Source organism: Babylonia areolata, chromosome 1 (genome assembly GCF_041734735.1).
Source record: "Babylonia areolata isolate BAREFJ2019XMU chromosome 1, ASM4173473v1, whole genome shotgun sequence".
NCBI classification, from domain to species: domain Eukaryota; kingdom Metazoa; phylum Mollusca; class Gastropoda; order Neogastropoda; family Buccinidae; genus Babylonia; species Babylonia areolata.
In genome coordinates, this window is record NC_134876.1 from 64969309 (window position 1) to 64977318 (window position 8010).

Below are 8010 nucleotides of genomic sequence, written 5' to 3' on the forward strand. Positions count from 1 at the left end.
AACACTGTTATGTACCCGCTTACGGGATACAGTCAAGTATGCCTTCGTATCACGCTTCTACTGATACATAAAAACAAAAGAAAACCCCGCACACTTTAGTATACAAGCATTGTTTACCGCGTGTGAGTAAAAAAAAAGTCGTGTGGTGAAAAAAAGAAAAAGAAAAAAAAGGGCAGACAAGTCACACAATAGCACAACTGTGTTAAACACACATTGACTGGCTTATTTTACACAGTGTGACTTCGAAAGAGCAACTGATATGTTAGGTCTGTGACTGTTGCGTTAAATGCAATACAACAGACACTGAGTTAAAGTCGTTGCTAAAATTCTATATTGCTTTCTTCGATCAAGAGCTGTAAATATTTGAAAATGATTGAACATGCTTAAAATACAGTATCTGCGACTTTCTTAATGTCTTCTGTGTACGCGTGTTCCCTGGCTGATTTGGAAAGTGGGCCAGTTATGATATGTTGACGTTTTGATCAACAGGTAAACTTTTTCTCCTTCCTCGCGTTTGTCCAGCAAAATTTTCGTTTAACGCTGATCTATTTGTTGTTCACACTGGCACTTCGGTTTTATGTTATACTACTACAAATTTACATTTACGAAAAAAAATTTTTAATTAAAAAAACAACAAAAACACCACAAAACACAAGAAAATGATTTTTCATATAATCAAAAGCCATGAATGTCAGCAGACTGAAGCAATAAATCTTTTTCATTTTCAAAAATCTGCACCATTACAAACAAAGCATTACACTGCGATCATAAACATAACAAAATAATTAGTGATTTATAAGAGTACGCTTCAGATTGGAGCTTCAAACTTTTTACTGACTTGACTCATAGTTTTGCTCTTAAGTACTTAGATTATCAACACTTCTTCTTCACACTTCATACATCGGTTCTATGTCCTGTTACGGACAGTATCAACATATCCCATACTGTCGACTTTACTTTAGAAACAATCTGAAAGTGGCACATGGGTTTGTTTTATGATATATTCTTCTTCTTAGCATCATTATCATTGTTATTATTACTGGTGGTGTTCTTTTCGTTTTAATGTCCGATGCTCCGTAAGGCTGAACTGACAGGACATGGGGAAAGCAAAGCAAGACCAACATAGCTTGCCTAATTTACGCAGTAAGGTTAGTCGCTTCGAGAAACAAAAATCACGCACCTATATTATTTTTCTGTCTTTATGCGCTTTACTAAAAACAAACAAAACAAAAAAAAAAAACAACAAAAAAACAACAACAACAAAGTTTTACAAATGAATCATGTTTCGTGTGAAAAAACAACAAAAACACACAGAGAACAAAACACCAACATAAATGAAACTAACATCGTAGACAAATCACTAACAAATTCAAAACTAAATAGATCTCTCTTTCTCTCTCCTCTCTCTCTCGCTATATATATATATATATATCATAACAAATGACAGAATTAATTCTACACTGTATAGAAAATTTGTGCGCTCGTTTTGGTTTGAAGCTAGCTATGCTTCATTGCTTGCTCAATGTCAATATTAATAAATTGCCCCATTCCGTCCTCGATCACTGCTTCCAAACCAAAAGTCTCCCTTTTTATCCCTGTGCTCCCAGCAGATGTTACTTGCATTGCCTTGAAAACTGCAGTTTGAATTCAGAATAAACCACAGGAAGCAGTGAGAGAGAAAAAGTCGCATGATTTGCAAAGCTTCAAAACTGGAGAGAAAAAAAACACACAAAAAAAACCCTAACAAAAAACGGAAAAATTGAGACAGACAGACAGAGAGAGAGAGAGAGAGAGAGAGAGAGAGAGAGAGAGAGAGAGAGAGGATCTGTCTGTGCTTTTTTTTTTTTTTTTTTTTTTTAAAGTGTTTACATGGTGTTTTCTCGATGAAGCTTGCAAAATTAAAAACAAAAGAAAGACAAAAAGACAAATTTCCGTTCCTGTAGCAAGTTATTTTCAGACTGGACAAGTCAACGCCAACACACGTACCCGCTTTCCGTCCCCCCCCCCCTTTTTTTTTAAATTAAAAAAAAATATATAATTGTCCCTTTTCTTCCCTTCCGTGACTTCATTTTCATTATTTTTGCAGCTAAGGATTTTAAACATTCTTTTTTTTCTTCTTCTTTTATATATATTTTTAAATTGTACTTATTTCATAGTTTGTTGCTTATTTTCTACGTTCTCTAAAGTTTAAAGCAGTCTATGGGGATAAAAGAAAGGAAATAAAACAAAACAAAAACAAAAAAAACACAAAAAGGAATAAACAACAATAAAGCGATGCTTTGCTCTCCCCGTCCCGTATATAGTGCGCACTAACCCGCCACATTTTATGTTCATTACTGTGAAGTTTACGGCCAATAACACGATAGCCACTCGGCGAAACCCCGGAGGTGGAGACGAGGAGCGGAGGATATAGTAGTAGTTGGGAGTTTGTGGGGGAGGGGAGCAGGGCGTGTGTGTGTGTGTGGGGGGGGGGGGGGGAGCGGGAAAGGAGAGGTGGGAAATGACTGATCTGGCTGAGGGTGGGAGGCGGTGGGGTGTAAGGGAAGTAGGCGGAGGGGGAGAGGGGGGGCGAGGTCGTGGGTATGGGGAAAAAGGTGGGTAAGGGTTGAAGCAGGAGAGAGAGAGAGAGAGAGAGAGAGAGAGGGGGGGGGGGGGGGGGTCTGGAGGGAAAGGAAACACCGCACAGCACACCAAGATGGCGCCCACAAAACCTTCATCGTCAGACGTCAACCAGTCTCCACCCCTACTACCACAGCCCTACTTAGACTGTGTCCCCTACCTTCCCCACTTCTCTTCTGCATCTCCTACACCCCCTCACCTCTTACCTACTCCTGTCAGCTCCCATAATCATCTTCCCCCACCAGCACCCTCCTCTTCTTGTGCTGGAGTACACAGTACATACGGGTAAGGGCGTAGTATCAGTGGTAGAGGGGTGGTGGGTGGTAGGTGGGGGGGAAGGTGGCTCCAGCACTAGTAAAGTGACCTCGCTGACTCCCCGAAACTCCCACAACTCAAGCAAGCCCACCTGTGAGGTGGACGGAGACCCATGGAAGCTCTTTATTAATACCTGTCCGCACTATACCACTACTACTTCAATCTTCATCTCTCTCCCTCAAGCTCTCTCCCTCCGTCTTCCTCCTTTGCCATTTGGCAGGTCCCCCCCACCCCATCCGCGCACCCCCTCTCCTCTAGCCCCCTACCCCCCGAGCACAGCACAGCACAGACAAGCGCTCGTAAAGCGACAAGGGGTAAAAAGAACTTGAATAGAGTACACGACCACAGCCCTGCCTGGCTGGCAACAACCAACACACGAGGGGTGGTGATGGTGGGTGGATGGGTGGGGGAGGGGGGGCCTCACCCTTTCCCCCGCCCCCCACAACCTCCATTTTTCTCCTCCTCACCCATCTCCAACACCCCTTCTCTTCCCCCTACTCCTCACACAACGGTACATGGCTTCACAAGCCAGTCGAGCCCGGCGGCACGCACACACACACACAGAGCACACACAAAGAACGGAGTGTCGGCGTGGAAGGGGTGATGAGGGAGAGCCAACGTCACACACAACACTGGAGAAGAAGAAAAATCGATTTTTCCATTTCGTTTTTTTTTTTTTTTTTAAAGCTCGTTTTTCTGTTATTTCAAAGACTTATTTTTCTCCGTCTGCTTCATTCTTTGGACCTTATTAAAGCCGCTTGATGACAATCGGATTAGATAGCGAGGTATACTGTGTTCAGGTTGTGTCGGGTTGTGCCCCAGTTTCATTGTTGGAGATAGTGGTGGTGGTCTCCCTATCTCTCTCGCGCGCTCTCTCTCCATTTTTCAGTTCTCCTCTTCTGCTTGTTGTTGGCTCCTAGTCCGCGAAGCGCGCACACACACATAACACAGACACACACACACGGCTGGGCGCCATGACAGTTGAACCAGATTCTACACACATTCCTGCCTGCTCGACAAAGGCTCCAAGGTTGGCTGGTTGTTGAAGGAAGAAGAAGCCGCGCACACCACACACAGCACACACACTCAGGCTGTCTCCTGTGTTCTTTCTTCCTTCTACTTCTTCTTTTCCACCGCCGCCACAACTCACAAGTTTTCGTGTCGTTGTCGGGTAGGAAGTATCCATCACAGGGCCTGTTGAGAAAAAAAATCAAGGTGCTGGCGCGCGCCCGAAACAATAAACCGATGACCCGGTGTTATCGAGTGTCTGCCTCTGGTCTCCTCTTTGCCCCATTTTCAATGCCTCCGTGTGGTTTGTTATTTATTACTTTTTTTATTTCATTATTTTATTTCTCTTTTCTTTTTTTCTCTCTTTTTTTTTTTTTTTTTTTGCTTTACATCTATCTACACAGCTTGAGGTCGGGGGCCCTGGCCACTTTCACCACTCACCGCCAGGCGTCGCTGGGCTGCCAGGGGGCGGGGCTTGGCCCACCGTGAGTGACAGACAGGACGGGGCCAGGGGCTTGCAGTTGTAGTGTGTTTGTGTTAACAATAAAAGAACAAGGATGCTTACTGTGTTCCTCTCTCTCCCCCCACCCCCCACCTCCACCCCATTCCCCACCACCACCTCACTCCCACCCCTTCCCCACACCCCTGTTCCATCTCTCTCTCCCTCTCTCCTCTACACTTCAGCTCCACATTTTGGAATATGTACACCACATCACACACACACACACACACACACACACACAGAGAAAGAGAGCCGCAGAGACAGAGAGATGCACGAACTTTGCCCTCTGCTCGCTTTAGCATCCTTGGCTTTGTATTGTGTTGGAGGCTTTGCCGTGCTCACCAGCTGATGATCAGTGCCGACTCGTTTTATCAAGCACGACTCACACAGCAGACTGCTGAGGTGGTGGTGGTGGTGGTGGCCGGGTGAACGCGAACTGGGTCAAGGCCAACTGGAAAGCGTGTTTGTTCGAGCTCTCCGATGACCTCCACCAACCAATCACAGAGCATCCACCTACATGCATCTTAATAATGATAATAATAATAATGGATACTTATATAACACACTATCCAGAAATCTGCTCTAGGTGCTTTACAAAAACGCTTTTGTTAACATAAAACATTACATCTATGTTACATACACACACCAAAATGTGACTACACACAACACACACACACACACACACACACACACACACTGCATACATACATCTTAACATACATGTGTATCTAACAGCTACCCTAACACATATGCACACATAGGCAGGCACAAACTTACATAAACACGCACACACAATACACATTCATATACATGCATGTACTTATGTACACATACATATGTATACACACATAGTCAAGCACAGCTGGCGCAAAGGAAGTGGACCTGCCACATTATTGAACTTACTGCTGAGGGAAAAGGTGAGTTTTGAGACGAGATTTAAAAGATGCGAGGGAATCAGAATGACGGAGGTTATCAGGGAGCTTGTTCCACGTCTTTGGCGATTGAAAAGAAAACGATCTGTGTCCATAGGTCTTACTTCTTCTTGGCTCGAATGAAAAGTAAAAACACTGGGTTTCTGCAGAACAACAACACAGGCTACATAAGCATAATTATAATAGGCTGCCTCCGCAACCTTTCATCGTTACTTTTCAGTCTACTCAACAATAATTAAAATGGAGAAAATAGCAAATTCATCCACTCACAATTAACACACCATGCACTGACTCGGATTCATTCCTGGTTTGTTGCCAATCATTCACCATGTGCTGAATTAAAAAAAAACACACAAAAAAACACCCCATTATCATTGTTTTGTTTCTCAGTTATCGTTGTCTTCATATAAGCATTGTCCAAACTCTGCAAGTCAACTGGACAACCGTAATGGATTTTGCCATTCACACATATTTGGCCACTGCATAGGCCGGCGTGCACACATACATCAGTGTATGCGTGTGCCCACAAACACTGACACATATATGCACGCGAGCGCGTGCGAGCATGCACACACACACACACACACACACACAACACACACACACACACACACACACACACACACACACACACACACGCACACACACACACACTCACACAGACCCCTCTCAAGTGCACACGCGCACACATAAACAGCAACAATAATGCTGATGATATAATTATTGATCTCCACCATTACTGAGGTATACTATACTTACCAATAGTAAAGAATAATGATAATAATAATGACAACAACAACAACAACAACAATAATAATAATAATAATAATAATAATAATAATAATAATGTGCATTCAGAGCGCTGACTCGTGTGCAGGAAGAAACAAATCAAAGCGTATGTACACCCACAGTTGTTTACACGCTGACGTACACTTACCCCTGATTCAGAACATTGAAAGTGAAAGAACTGAAGACAAAACCCTTTTTTTCAATAAAATGTACACGGAAACTCTTCAGAGGAAAGAAAATGTCGACCTAAAATTGGAAAAGAGGAGGGGGAAATACTTTGGAAAGAGGTAGGCTTTAAGGCCAGTCTTGAAGCAGCTGGGTCAAATGAGAGACTATAGTGGAGTGATGGCCTAGAGGTAACGCGTTCGCCTAGGAAGCGAGAGAAAATCTGAGCGCGCTGGTTCGAATCACGGCTCAGCCACCGATATTTTTTCCCACTCCACTAGACCTTGAGTGGTGGTCTGGACGCTAGTCATTCGGATGAGACGATAAACCGAGGTCCCGTGTGCAGCATGCACTTAGCGCATTTTAAAGAACCCACGGCAACAAAAGGGTTATTCCTGGCAAAATTCTGTAGAAAAATCCACTTCGATAGGAAAAACAAATAAAACTGCACGCAGGAAAAAAAAAAAAAAAAAAAAAAGGGGTGGCGCTGTAGTATAGCGACGCGCTCTCCCTGGGGAGAGCAGCCCGAATTTCACACAGAGCAATCTGTTGTGTTAAAAAGAAATACAAATACAAAATCCCTATTATAGGCTGAGTGCAGAGATTTGACGAATCGAAACTGAGATCGAGGACTGAGGCTCGATCCGTGATTGTTTGAGGTCCAGAGACAGCGGAGAAAAAGAGTGGCGGCCATTTATGACTGTTTGAACCTGGGAACGCCAGTTGGGAGAGCAAGAGTTGAAAACACAGCGATATGACAGAGACAGGAAGAGCCGGGCAAATTCATTTCATGTACGCTTTCACAACAGAGATTGCTGATCCTGTACTTTATTCTATGCCGGCAAGACATGGAGCCTGCCAACGGAGAGCTGATGCTAGAAGTTACCTATTATTGTCACCCATCACCAGCCCCCGCCTTTTACCTTCATACTATAACTGATGATGATCATGATCATTATCGCATGTTTTTATTTTCATTTCTACTTTCACTACCATAAAGAACATAATCTTCCGCGTCATATGATATCCGGCAACAACAACAACAATGATGATGATAATAATGATAACAATGATGATGATAATAGTAATGATGATACTATTGAGAAGAAGTAGTAGTAGTAGTAGTAGTAGTGGTATCATCATCATCATCAATCATGATTATTATCAACAATATTTTTTCATTATTTTTATCATCATCATCATTATCATTATCATATACGGAAGGAATTTTGTTTAATGTCCCGTCACACATATCGGTGATTGAAGACATTTTGTAAAAGTATTTATGAATACATCTGAGTATTATCGGTTAGAAGGGGTGGGAGATGTGGATGAATGGAGGGTTGGGGGAAACTGGGCAAATGAGGGTAAAAATGTGGGTGAAATTTGAAAGAAAAACAAAACAAACAATCAAAAAAAACAAAACAAAAAAAACAACAACAAAACAACCTCTAAATACAGTTACAGGAAATTACTTAAAGGACTTCGTAAAAGAGAAGTCGTTAAACTGACAAGCGAAACAACTGATAATGAATGCAAAAAGTCAAAAACATCAACGTTCTCAGTCACTTGTGAAGACACACTTTCGTGTACAAAAGGCTTCATCAAGCTACAGTGAAAAATTATATGCTCAATTGTCAGGTTATTAAAGCATATACACTTGACATTAGAACAATACTT

At 42.6% G+C, this 8010-nt stretch overlaps 1 long non-coding RNA gene across 2 annotated transcripts in view; it reads right to left on the reverse strand.

Moving 5' to 3' along the window:
* LOC143285635 (uncharacterized) overlaps window positions 1-4454 on the reverse strand; it is a 31054-nt gene extending 26600 nt beyond the window's left edge. The window contains exon 1 of one of the 2 annotated variants that reach the window (XR_013055712.1): window positions 3726-4454. This is a non-coding gene — a long non-coding RNA (uncharacterized LOC143285635). Of the gene's footprint in view, window positions 1-3678 lie in introns of both variants that reach the window. The other variant, XR_013055711.1, reaches the window with a different exon arrangement.
* Between the last annotated feature and the right edge of the window lie 3556 nt (window positions 4455-8010).